The following is a 15029-nucleotide window of genomic DNA, read 5'->3' on the forward strand; positions in this document are numbered from 1 at the left end:
TCGCGGGACCTCCGGCTCTAAGATCCAAGATCCAGTCGCCGCCGCTGCACTCGCACCACGCGACATCCTCGCATCGTCCAACGTGGTCGAGACTGCAGATCCAGATCTCCCTTCCGCCACAAAGGCGACTTTCGAAGATGCTCCGGCTGTGTCAAAGAGGACGCGCCAAAGACGGCGCCAACGCCTTGCACGACAACTGGCCAAAGCCGCGGAATCGATGGACGGGATCCGCTACAATGAAGATCTGAAGTCCAGACAACGCCAAGAGCAACAACGGCGCATAACCACCTACTCCTCTAAGGCAGAAACGAGCGATTGGGTTCGTGTCACGAGGACTCGCTCGACCCTCGAAGAGCGAATCAAGAAACGCCGCGCGTTGCTCGCACATGCCCGAGCTCTCCTGCAGAAAGCGGAGGAGATGCAGAAAGAAGAGGCGGTCGAGAATCCGTCAAAACACAAGCAGGTGTGGGTGCTAAAGGCAAAGCCGGCGCCTAAGACAAGAGCAGACGATATTGTCGTCCAACCTTCATCAAATCCAGCTCCCGTTCCCCTTGCCCCCGCACCTCCGGCGGAGTCAGGTAAGAACACGGATCCTTCAAGATCCAGGGTTCCTTTAAAAGGTCGCCTCGGTCCTTTACCCGGGAACCGAAGTAAAGCACCTGTCAAGGAGCGATTGGGTCCGTTGAAAGGTCCCCAAATGATGAACCCGACTAGGGGTCGTGCTAATTCCCCCACGGAAGATAACAAAGGGAAAACCCCTATTGCCGACCGCATTGGGTTGCGTGTCGAAGTTCAAGAGCCCGTTAAGTTTTTACGCTCGCAAAAGCGTAGACTCGAACGAGCGACTTTTGAAAACGCTAATAAAGCGTCATATCCCATGGGTTGCTCCAGTTATCAAACTGAGGAGTTGTACTATAGAGCTGGGGGTGCGAGTAAATCTCGGAAGAGAAACGCCAGAGACACGGATTCTCACTGTCCGTGTGCCAATATCATCAGGGCGGTGTTATCAGAATGCTGCTGTTCTAAGACCCCAAAGAGCGTCTCGGTATTCGAGAGGATTTCCAAGCCAAGGCGTTTTCCTGGGAGGAAGTTCGTTCGCTAAGAGGATGAGTACCTAGAAGTATCTGTTAATATGACCGGCAGAGGCAAATCAATGCGACCCTCTGGCTCAGATCAATTTGCCGAAGCGTCCCAGTGCATGACTCGATTGCGGTCAGGGATCAATAGGCAAAAGGATTACCAAAGAATGCAGAAAGGACTTCCTTCGGAAGATGAGGCGTCAGATGCTGATTCAGACTCCTGCTCGGCTATAGCATCCGATGACACGGCGTCTAGTGCGGGGCAACCTTATGAGTCTCTCATGATCAGCGCCGAATAAGTAACCAAGATGCTTGAAGATGCCCTGGCTAGGCAGAAGGAAGCTTTCAAGTTCGAGATGGAGATGGCCATGCAGCAGATGAGAGAAATGCATGACCAGCAAATCGCGGCACTAACAACTCACCAAGGAGAACCCAGTCGTCGCAATAATCCGAATCAAGAGGAGAATGAACGGGAAGAAGATAACGCCAACATGAATATCCCTCCCATCAACAACAATAACGGAGACGGTCCCTCGGATGATAATATGAAGGAGGACCACGTTACCTCTCCCCGAAGCCACTCGAAGACAGGTACGAGTGAAGACAAGAAAATGAAGGACTTGGAGAGCAAAATCAACGCGTTGATGAATGCTCAAGAAGTGAAGAAGACCGGCATTCCGTGTCCTTACTCGAAAGAGTGGGACTCGATCCCGTATCCAGCGAAGTTCAACCTGATCAACTTCACGCCGTTCGACGGGAAGGGTTCGCCCACTCAGCATCTAATCTACTTCAAGTCCCACTTGGGCACGATCTCCGGCAATGAAGCCTTGATGGTTCGGTCATTCGTCGGCACCCTTCGCGGGCCTGCCTTCGATTGGTATCGGCGTCTTAAATTTGGAAGCATCAACAGCTGGGAGGACCTGGAGAGCATGTTCCTCACTCATTTCTTCGATGATGATGCTGAAGTGTCGATCAGGACACTCTTCGATGAGAAACAAAAAGACGGAGAGTCGGTGGATACCTTCATCAAACGCTTCCGCAATCAGGCAATGAACTGCAAGGATCCCATCACGGAGGAATTCATCTTGCAGACTTGTCATAACAATTTGTCCATTAACATTTTGGATGTTATGGGAGTAGAGCCGCTCAAGACATGGAAGGATTTGAAGGCCCGAGGAGAGCAAGCCGAACGATTCCTCAAAAGGAAGAAGGCCGAGAGGAGCCAACCGATGGCTAATTCTCCGAACTCGAACTTCGCCTCTCGTGATAGGGGCAAGGCACCTGCAGCGGCTGTTGATCAAACGTCAAAACAGCAGTCCCGAAGACAGCAGAAGACTTCGGATCAAAAGGCCCAGAAAGAGTACTCGTTCAAGGACGAAGACGTTCCCGCCATCTTCGAGTCTCTTCTCGAAAACAACAAAATCAAGCTCCCGCCCATCATGAATCAGGAGGAAGCTGACGATCCTGCACTACGGACCCAAAGTACTGTGCATACCACAGGAGGGTCGTTCATCCCACCAAGGATTGCTTTGCTCTCAAGAATAGCATTCGGACCTTGGTTGAAGCCGGCGTTATATCGCTCAATTAAGTCAAAACAGGACTCCAAAGAGTATACGAGTATAAACTGTTTCTCAATCCTCCGACCGGTATAAGAGGTTAAACTACTCCCTGATACTCCAATAGGTATATGAGTCTAAACTGTTTCCCACTTTTGACGGGAAGTTCCTGGAGAATATTACGCTAATATTCTTAAGGATAACCCGGTCAAGTAACTGAGAATAATATCCGAACCAGTTCCGCAGAGGAAACTGGGGGTGGACGATTTATGTAACGGGAAGTTCCTAGAGAATCATATATTCTCAAGGATAACCTGAACATGCGATTGAGGATAACGTACTCCTCGTTACACCCAGTTTTGCAAGAAAGCTGGGGGTGGATAATTCGTGTAACGGGAAGTTCCCGAAAGAATGTTAATACTCTTAGGGATCACCCGATCAATATGAACAAAGTGATGAACACTAAGTCCCCTACCGATCAGACTAATTGACGGTGGGACCACCAAATTCTATCAAGTTCAATCCATTCAAACTTCCGCTATGTTCGTGCACTCAACACTTTCATAGTTAGAGTCCGGATATAATCTGGTCAAACCTCATTACAGTTAGGACCACAGTCAAAATCTCCTCTCGATTCCCCCAATGAGCGAGAGGTCCACAAATCGAGTGATCAAACCTTCCTACAGTTAGGATTGTCTCAAACCTTCCAATTGGTCAAACCTTCTTACAGTTAGGACCACAGTCAAAATCCCCTCTCGATTCCTCCAATGAACGAGAGGTCCACTTTCAAATCGAGTGATCAAACCTTCCTATAGTTAGGGTCATCTCAAACTCCTGCTTGGTCAAACCTTTCTACAGTTAGGACCAAAACCATAAATTCACTCTCGATAAACGAGAAATTCACCTTAGTTCGGTAATCAAACCTTCCGACAGTTAGGGTTATCCGAATCTTTTCGATACTCGGAGTGGAGATCCCACTCTTAGTTTCATCTTTTCGGAGTCTGGGGGTGGAGATCCCACCTTGAGTTTCCTTTCCGACTGTAGATAGAATATAAAATTCTTTCTCTTCAGTCCCGGGAGATAGAATATAAAATTCTTCCTCTCCCGTTTTCCAGTCCGTCTTTGTTCCGATAAAAGACACAATTCCCAACTTCCAATCCGGGCACTTTGTGCACGGGGAATTTTATCTCAACTCCTAAATAGAGATAAGTCTACGCCTAACACGCGTTGCCGGTTTAGTCTTTCACCGATTGAAAAAGACACCAGAGTATAATTCTGGGGACTTTCATCCCGAATCCTAAGTAGGGATGAGTCAACGCCTAATACGCGTTGCCGGATGCCATATTCCCGTAAGAAATGGCGAAGTCTATGTATTCAAAATCATAGCATTAAGTCTAAGAGAAGCAATTCTCTTAGCACAACGTTACATGTGAAACGGGTTTTAATAATTCGCATGCTAGCCCGATTCAAACGGTAATCAGTAAAGGCACGTCAAACCCGTTGAAGGCTGGGGGTTTGCCAAAAATCCCAAAGTCTATGTCTAACACGCATTGCCGGTTAGTCTTTGACCGTAAAAAGGACAAAAGACCACATATTCAACATTATGGCAGGTTGTTATTAATAACACCATAATCCGTGCCTTACACGTATGGGGAATTTTATCCCGAAGCCTGAGCAGGGATAAGTCAACGCCTAATACGCGTTGCCGGTTTAGTCTTTTACCGATTGAAGAAGACACCAGAATCCGACGCTGGGGATTTTTATCCTGACATGCCTAAGTAAGGAAAGTCAGCGCCTAAGCACGCCGTTGCCGGGTAGTCTATTCCGCGTGAGAAAGACGAATCTACTGTGTTCAATATCGAGCACTAAAAGAGTTACTCTTTTAGCACAACGTTATGTGAGAAAGGATAGCTAAACAATTGCATGCTAGCACCGACTCAAACGGTAGTCGCGTAAAGGCTCATCAACCCGTGATGCTGCATAATTTGCCAAAATTCTATAAGTATAAGTCATTGACTGCAATCAGCTCTATTAGTTGTCTCGTGACCTCGATTCATCCAACAATATTAAAAATAAGAAATCCACAAATGCAGATGGATCAGCTTTAACAGTTGGTCCTACAACCCCGACATTGGGACCGCCATGCCTCCAATAACCTTAAGAGCTTAAACTGTGTATACTCCCAGTAAACGTAACGAGTATAAACTGCTTCAAAGTTCGAACGTTTCGGAAACCCTAAGGATCAACGAACCGAGTCAACGCGTAACCCTGTCGTCAACGCCCAGTCAACGCGTTTGCCGACAAAAAAGTCAACATTCAGACGTTCGAAACCCTCAGGGGTCCAACGCGTAACCCTAGGTCAACGCCAGTCAACGCGTTGCGACAAAAAGTTTCAACATCTCGACGTTCGAAACCCTGGTCAACGCGGTCAAACGCCTGTAAAACTAAGTCAACGCCAGGTCAACGCGTGCCGACAAAAGTCCAACATTCGAGTTCGAAACCTAGGGTCACGCCGCATCAACGCATAACCTAGGCCGTAGTTCAACGCCAGTCAACGCCGTTGTGATGAAAAAAGTCACATACGGCTGATCTGAAACCTAAGTCAGCACGATGTGACAGAGATAGTCAATTCAAAGTCAACTCAATGACACGAGCCAAACTCAAATCACTGGTGGTAGACTCGAGACTCCGACGACGGCCAGGTGATAAACGCAGCGCCGGAAGAACTTCGGTTATTCGTCAAAGCATCGAATAGACCGAAAATCGAAGGAGCCAAGAGTTGAAGCTAACTACAGGTCCTTTACGCCGACTGAAGGTTGGACCAATCATATCCAAAGTATTCCAGCCTCTTCTATAAAAGAAACGAGTCTGGAACGCTTTGGAGGGGGTATCTGTACAGCTCAGTGTTAAAGAACGACAATGAATATCACTATCTGGTTTACAGGAGTTCGACTGATGTCGGTGAACGCTTGAAGTGAACCGATGAACTACGTGAGCTGACAGGATTTCGGAATAACGAAGACACAGGCTAATCGAGAACCCCGCGATGTTTACAAAAGAAACAACGCCCTTCATGTCTCATGCATTCAACAGATGATCTAATCATTGGAGCTTATAGAACACCTCGTCGGCTTCCCAACACACTTTGAATCGTTCAAATCTGAGTTCGGATGAAGAAGTTACGGCGAAAACGAACAAACGGGCATAACAGAACGTCTTAGGCTGAACTGGGACACCCGAGGTGTCTCGGACATTGTGGAGCTTTTTTGACCATGATCCGTTTTGAATCTGAAGAAACTCAAAATAGGACAGTTGTAGATATTTTTGTCAGCTTTCCATCAAATCCGGAATCAGATCATTTGAAGGTCATATGAGGAAGTTATAACGAAAATAGCGCCGAGACACCCAAAGGTGTCTCGGACCTGGCCGAGACACCCAAAGGTGTATCGGAACTTGTGAAGCTGTTTTTACCATGATCCTATTAGAATCGGAAGAAACTCAAAACAGAAAAGTTGTAGATATTTTTGTCAACTTTTCAACCCATTTGGAATCAGGTCATTTGGAGGTCATATGAGGAAGTTATGATGAAAATAGCGCCGAGACACCCAAAGGTGTCTCGGACCTGGCCGAGACACCCAAAGGTGTCTCCGAACTTGTGGAGCTGTTTTGACTGTCATCCCGTTAGAATCTGAAGAAACTCAAAACCGGAAAGTTGTTGATAATTTTGTCAACTTTCCAACCCATCTGGAATCAGATCATTTGGAGGTCATATGAGGAAGTTATGACGAAAATAGTACCGAGACACCCAAAGGTGTCTCGGACCTGGCCGAGACACCCAAAGGTGTATCGGAACTTTTGGAGCTGTTTTAACCATGATCCCGTTAGAATCTGAAGAAACTCAAAACAGGAAAGTTGTAGCTCTCTTTGTCAGCTTTCCAATACATCTTGAATCATTCAAATCCGAGCTCGGATGAAAGAAATAGAGCCAAAATACTGAAGAGGGTACAAACTGTCTCGGAAATTCCGAGACACCCTAGGGGTGTCTCGGAAATTCCGAGACACCCTAGGGTGTCTAGGCTTTTCCTAGACACCCCAGGGGTGTCTAGGCACCCTAGGTGCTCCCCTTGCCTATAAATAGCCCCCTTAGGCCTCATTTTTTGAGATCTGGATTTTTGGAGAGCTTGGCGAAGCCCTGCTGCAGTGAAGAGTAGTCGAGCGCTTCAACCGAGGAAGGAGAGGTCTTCACAGATTCTTCATCACCTTTTCCCCCTTTTCCTTAGTATTACCCTTCGCCGGTAATCACTAAGAAGAGCTGATATCTCGTTTTAGCCGAGATAGACGCTTCAGGCTTCTAGATCTCACGCGGATCGACGAAGCTCTGTCCGATTTTTCGGAACAGATCTGAGTGCCAGGTGGTCCACGGATATTGACGTCCCCGTTACAGGCAAAAGATCCACGCAAGCAAGAGACCGCGAAACAGGATCTTGCGTTTGTTTGAACGAGAGTTGTAACTTTTTTTGTTTTCATTGTGTAAGAGTCTTACAAAAAGGCAATCTTTTTGTTTCATTGTAACGATTGAAGTTGTAATGAATACAGCAATGAATACAACAACTTTCCCCGCAAACATCTATAAACCCCTCACAATCTGTGATTTGGTGGTCCACGAGTCAAAGCACTCCCGGCACAGGTAAAGTCCCACAAAACAGGAGTCGATAAACGATTTCTGTGTTATTTTCCAAGAGAGTTGTAATTTTCTCAATTTTTTATTGTAATTCTCTGTAAACAATTTAAGTTTTAATGGAATCATCAATGAAAACAACTTTCGATGAAAACATAAATCTTGATTTATGGTTTCATTAATCAATTTGTTTTCATTTGAAAACTTTTTGCATGATTTTCATGTTCCTTTTCTTTTGATTTCATAAATCTATTTTTATACATAATTTTTGTGTGTATGTTTTGAGACACATTATTTCAATGGTACATCCATATGTGTTCTTATTATTTTGTAGTATGTGAGTGATATTTAGCATATACATCTATGCTTGCTCACATATGATTGCCTTAGCCTTCATTTCATACATTCATTAAGGCATTTTGATAGGGCGAGCAATCCCTATATATATATATTTTATGCTCACCCATGATTATTTGTAGGGGGAGCTTTTGCTCTTTTTATCCTTTTGTCCCCTTTTTGATGTTGTCAAAGGGGGAGAAATATTGTGAATATATCATTTCTTGTTTATATGCATGATAATTATAATATTGTATATTCATTTCCTTTCATGCATATATCCTTTTTGTAAATTGTTTGTCATCATCAAAAAGGGAGAGATTGTCGGTCTCTTTATTTTAATGATATTTAACAAATAATTTATCACTAATATTATTTGTCTAGTATTTGTGTTTATTTATTTATTGTAGACAAACAACAAGTTGGAGGATGGATGGAATCAAGCATTCACGATCATATCCAATGGAGGTTGGCGGAATTGTGGAGTGAAGCCTATGCAATTCAAATTGAAGATCCAAGTTCTAGCTTCATCCGCAAGTGTACCAAGTTGAGCTACATCGAAGATCAATCAAGCTTGGGTATATTTAGTTTAGGTTTTATATTATGTGTATTAGTACTTTAAGCTCAATCATATATACACACACGTATTTGGTTTTTATATATATAGTTATATATATATACACAAGTTTTAGTTTATAGACTTAACAATCATTGTATACATATTTCATTAAGTCTATAAAATCATTTCATAGGGTTTCAAAACATTGTTTATGTCAAAACATCAAATTTCATGTATATCACATTTTCATGTTTTGGACACACTTGTAAAATACATGAGTTTTCACAAATAAGAAATTCAATTTAAGAAATTCTTTTTCTAACATGTTCAATTTCATGTTTATAAATGTTTTCCAAAGTTTTATCAATTTTGGAATTAATTTGTTATGTTTGTTTGAATTTACAAAATCAAGTTTTTAATAAGCTCATGTTCGTGCACATGTTCGTGCATGTTTTTGCAAAATTGATGCGTTTTTATAATTGGGAAATGCGATTTAAAAAATTTCTTCGTTTACATGTTTGTCATCATATATACAAACATTTTCCCAAGTTTTACTAATTTTGGAGTTGTTTTGTTATTTTCAATTGAATTTACAAAACCGAGTTTTCAGCAGTTTTTTTGAAAAACTTTATATCTGTGTTCAAATATTTATTTCTCTCAACTGGGAAGTGATATTTTAGAAATTCATTCTCTAACATGTTTATCTATGTTTATCTACATGTCTAGAACATTCTCTCAAAATTTCATGATTTTTGGAGTTGATTTACTATTTTTAATTGATTTTACAAAGTTAGATACGTAAAATTCCAGAATCTGTCAAAAACAGAAACTGTCTGTGAACAGTACGGTCGACTGTGCTACAGTATGGTCGACCGCTGTTACTGTAGCAGTCGACCGTTGCACAGTAATGGTAACATCTGTTTTTTTATTTTTTTAATGGGTTTTTGAGGTTTTTTGAGTTATTATCTTCAAGCCTATATATACCCTTTTGTCATACCTATTTTCCATCACCAAGAGAGAGTTTTAAACAAGTTTTAAAAGAGATTAAAAGTTGGTTTAGTTTGTTTTAAGTTTGGGGTTTTTGTTTACAAAGGAGGAAGCTTGCGTTGTCAATTGAGAGATTCATCCTCTATCTTCTTCATCCTCTCCTTTGTGTTTATAGAGAAGTTTTTCTAACTCGTTTCTCTAGCAATTTTATTATTGATTTTCATATTCTTATTATTACTAGTTTGCTAATTAAGTTAGATTTTATTTCACTCATTGTTTACACACACCGACTTGAGCTTATTGTATTTTCATACATAGTATATTTGGATTGGTGAGAGTTGTAACAATTGAGTGTGTGCTTTAATTGAGTTCTTGCCTTGTATTAGAGAACAAATCATTTATTGTTATTTGAGAGTGTTGTAGAGTTTTCGGTTAGCTAGAAAACCGTATTGTGAGGTGTGGAGTGTAGATGTTGATTGATGACCATTGAAAACCGATACTGTGAGGTGTAAATGTTATTCAGGTGAGCGCAAAAAACCCGGTTGTGATAGTGGATTTCTCCCCGGGAGTGGGGAGCGAAGACGTAGGACGGAAGGTCCGAACACCGTGATCACTCTTATCTTGTTTATGTTTATTTCATCCTTGTGTTAGTTTATATATCCTTGTATATATTACCTCTTTGCTAGGATATATCTCTTTATTCATATTGCTTATTCTTGCTTATAACTCTTGTATATCTATCTTGCAAGAATATATTTGTATTAGTTTTAATTGGCATAAAATCGGATTAGATTAGCTTAAGACCCTAATCACGCCCCCTCTAGGATAACTTTTTTTATAATAGGTTATTATGCATGACACCGATATATGAGATGTAGTGGTGGGTCTCAACCACCGGGAATGAGGATTCTCCGGGTGTATGTCATAAGCATACATTATAATGTGTGTAGCACTAGACCGTATTTGAATTCTCTAGGACGAGTCACCTAAGAAATAAAGAATTCAAATTGTTACATGGTCCCTTACACTTGATGATATTGTTATTTTCGATTTGATAATTTAGTATGCTTTGATGTGATGGTTAAGTTTGTTTAGCAAGAGCTACACAACCTGAAACGTTGGGTTTCTAAATTTTATTTAGGAAAATGATGGATGTCTAGATAGGATCCAGTATGCTCATTATGATGAGTTAATTTATTATGCTTCCCATAAAGCTATTAAAATCTTGCCGGCAAGTGGTTTTGAAAATATTTTTTAAAAATTTACTTTCTTATAAAAAGAATATTTTGATGCTTCAAAATGATTTTTATTTATGTTTATGGGAATTGCAATTTAGGCATGAGCAAATAAGTGTCCTACTTATAAGAGTTGCCTAAAATAAATGATACTAGAAGGGAGTGAATGTAAGATATTATTTTTAAATAATTAATCTCATATTATGGAAGAGCTTTTATGAACAATTGGTCGGATAGGGATTTGATTGTTAAATTAAAATTATTAATTTGATTAATAATTGGTTCTCGATATGGGACCCAATTGGTCTCACTAATGTCATTAGAAGAGGTATACATGCAATACAATTCTATTTCTATCCTTAAGAGCTACACAACCTGAAACGTTGGGTTTCTAAATTTTATTTAGGAAAATGATGGATGTCTAGATAGGATCCAGTATGCTCATTATGATGAGTTAATTTATTATGCTTCCCATAAAGCTATTAAAATCTTGCCGGCAAGTGGTTTTGAAAATATTTTTTAAAAATTTACTTTCTTATAAAAAGAATATTTTGATGCTTCAAAATGATTTTTATTTATGTTTATGGGAATTGCAATTTAGGCATGAGCAAATAAGTGTCCTACTTATAAGAGTTGCCTAAAATAAATGATACTAGAAGGGAGTGAATGTAAGATATTATTTTTAAATAATTAATCTCATATTATGGAAGAGCTTTTATGAACAATTGGTCGGATAGGGATTTGATTGTTAAATTAAAATTATTAATTTGATTAATAATTGGTTCTCGATATGGGACCCAATTGGTCTCACTAATGTCATTAGAAGAGGTATACATGCAATGCAATTCTATTTCTATCCTTAATTGTTATGGATAAAGTTTTTGAATAAATCTATTTCTATCCTTAATTGTTATGGATAAAGTTTTTGAATAAATCTATTTCTATCCTTAATTGTTATGGATAAAGTTTTTGAACAAATCTATTCTATCCTTAATTGTTATGGATAGAGTTCTAGATAATTATGAATTGTTTAAAGTTAAAATCTCTAAGACTAGTGTAATCTTATAAATAGGGTTCATATGTAGCCTTATGAGAACAGGAGAAAATCTTATGAAGATAATATGAAAAAAATAGATTTTTGAGAACCTATTTCTCAGAATTTCTCTTCTTCGGTGACGGGTGGATTTCAATTGGAGGTTTTTTCTCTTGAGAAAGCTTTTTCAGATTGATCTCGGATCAGATTATTGTAGAAATTCGGAAAACGTTTCAGGTATAATTCTAGATTTTAATTAATTTTGATTAATAGTCATGATATGTTTTTTCCGCTGCGTTGTATGTCACGAATCCAACAGAAATGACCATAACTTTCAAGCCGTACGTCGGTTTACTTCATCTGTTTTGCCAAATTTCTTACAGTTTGAGAGATATCTGTATTTTTGTCCGATTTTTACTATTTTTAGCAATGTTTTAGGAGTCTGTATTGATTAGAAAACAAATCCGATTTGATCTCAGATTTGACCGGTGGACTTTCTTAGTAATAAGGAGTCTTTTTAGAAGTTTTAATGTTTTAGGAAATTTTTTATTATTTTTGGTAAAGTTTGAGTTATTGTAGGAGTTTGAGTCCTTTTAAAAGTCTTGTTTCTTTTTCTATTTAAATAGAGTTTTTCTATTTAAGTAGAGTCTTGTAAGTCCTAGAGGCATAACTTTTAATTAATAAAATTTCGTTTTCTTCAATATTTACTTTGTGGGTTCGAAGATTGTCCTTGGTGGGTTCCGAGGCTACTACTTCCGCACCGCGTCATAATGTAAATGGCTGCACAATTAGTGAGAAAGGGAATCCTGCTTACCATGTTGTGCTAATTCCATTTACTTACTTGGATTATAATTTATAAGCATTTATTTTGACACAGGAACGAATTAAACCTTACGACTAAGAAGGGCCATGCAGAGATATCCCTAACATCTTGCGGATACATCTGGGGAGTGTCGCGCGCCTACGCGGAAGCGTTGCACGCACACACAACGAACTTGAGATCACGGAAGAAGAAAGCCACACACTTGCACAAACCAAGCCAATTACGACAAATCAAACCAAACACAGAGATATACGTGGTTCGGCAATTGCCTACGTCCATGGGGAGAGGATGGGGAGATTTCACTATAAGGAGGAGAAATACAATGGGTTACAACTCACAAAATCACTCAAATATAACCCTAACCAAAGCTCTCAACTCCCTCACAATATCTCCCTCTCAAAGTGCTCAAAACAATGCTAATTCTCTCCTCACTTCTCTCCTTCAATTGTTCCATATATATAGAAATCCTAAAATCATAAACATACTAGGAATTCTAAACCAAAAGCCAAATCAAATTAGGAATCCTAATAACCTATTACCAAAATAGATTACGAATCCTAATTACCTCATGTTACCAAAATAAATTAGGAATCCTAAACCAAAATAGATTAGGAATCTGCTATCCAACAATTCTCCACCTCGGCGAAGTGTTCCCAACACTGAGCCGACACCAACATGAGCACTAATGTGTCGTCTCTCTAAACTCGGCTGCACCAATGTGGTTGCCTATGTACCCCCTCTCCCAAGGGATCAAGCCATCCGTAGTTCATCCAAATGGCCGTCAACAGCCTCAACAATTACGAATGTGCAACAAGTTTCGACAATGATCAAACTTGTTGCTCGGAACCACCTTAGTTCAACAATTACGAATGTGCAACAAGTTTCGACAATGATCAAACTTGTTGCTCGGAACCACCTTAGTGAGTATATCCGCCGGATTATCCTTTGTGTGGACTTTCACAATCTCCACATCGCCATCTTCAAGAACATCCCGACACAATCTCCACATCGCCATCTTCAAGAACATCCCGAACGAAGTGATAACGAACGTTAATGTGCTTCGTCCTCGTATGAAAAACCTGATTCTTCGCCAAATAAATAGCACTCATGCTATCACAATGAATGGTGATGGACCGCTGCGATATACCAAGTTCCTCCAAAAGTCCTCGAAGCCAAATAGCCTCCTTCACAGCCTCCGTAACCGCCATATACTCTGCCTCCGTCATAGACAAAGCCACCGTGGTCTGTAAGGTGCATCTCCAACACACCGGCGCACGGGTCAAAGTATAATCCGAATTAACATATCCAATGTACAACTGCCCACCTGTAGTGTCCCGCTCATAAACCAAACCAACATTGAGCGTACCTCGAATGTACCTCAAAATCCATCTCACGACATCCCAATGACCCACTCCTGGATCGTGCATCTATCTCGACACCATGCTCACCGCCTGTGACAAATACGGCCTCGTACATACCATCGCGTACATCAAGCTCCTAACTGCACTCGCATATGGAGTCTTCGTCATCAACTCACTGTCTTCAACTGACTTCGGTGAAAGGCCAGCTGAAAGCTTCAAATAGGCTCCCAAAGGTACACCAACTGGCTTCGTATCCATGCTAATATGGAATCGCTATAGAACCTTCTTCAAATAAGCCACCTGTGTCAAACAAATCTTGCCCTTCTTCTCGTCTTTGCCGATCTCCATCCCTAAAATGCGCTTCGCCTCGCCCAAGTCCTTCATCTCAAACTCATTCGAAAGCTGAACTTTCAACTCATCTATAGCCGACCTAGAAATAGAGGCAACCAACATGTCATCGACATAGAGCAACAAATAAATGTACGCACCTCCTTTCAACTTGCGAAAATATACGCAAGGATCGAACTGGCTCCGAGTGTACGAATGGCCAATCATAAAACCATCAAATCGCCTATACCACTGTCGAGGAGACTGCTTCAAACCGTATAGCGATTTCTTTAACCTGCAAACCAACTTATCTTTCCCTGCAGCTCGGAATCCCAATGGCTGAGTCATATATATTTCTTCATCAAGATCACCATGAAGAAATGCTGTCTTCACATCCAACTGATCTAACTCCAATCCATACTGTGCCACCAAAGCTAGCAAAATCCGAATCGAAGAGTGCTTCACAAGCTCCCATGTATCGTTCTTATGAAGGGACTCCATCTCCTCCTGCATAGCCACCTGCCACGAATCAGCCTCCGAACTCTGCTCGGCCTCTCTGAATGTAGTAGGCACCATCTCATCGATACTCTCCACAGGAAGTGTATATGCAACTGTGTCGGCATACCGTGCTGGCACCCGTATGTCTCTCCTCTGTCTTCGAACCACAATAGAATCCTGAACCTGAGCCATCGGTCCCTGATCCTGCTCATCAGTACCCGTATCCTCCGCATCACCATCGTGCTCGCCTGACGTCACCTCAGTCGGCACTCTAATGGATACTGTACCATCTGGACTCTGTGGAGCTGCATCAATCTCCACCACCTGCGATATCTCCTCTGTCGGGTCGCTCTCCACCTGATGAGAGCTGGGAAGCTTCAAGATAGAAGCCTCATCGAATGTGACGTCCCTACTCAGCACAATCTTCTTATCAACTGGATCCCAAAGCTTGTATCCCTTGACACCACGCTTGAATCCTACAAATATGACCTTCCTAGCTCGAGGTTCCAACTTATCAGTTTTAACATGATAATATGCAGGGCAACCAAATACCTTAA

This window comes from Asparagus officinalis, chromosome 3 (assembly GCF_001876935.1).
Source record: "Asparagus officinalis chromosome 3, Aspof.V1, whole genome shotgun sequence".
NCBI lineage: Eukaryota > Viridiplantae > Streptophyta > Magnoliopsida > Asparagales > Asparagaceae > Asparagus > Asparagus officinalis.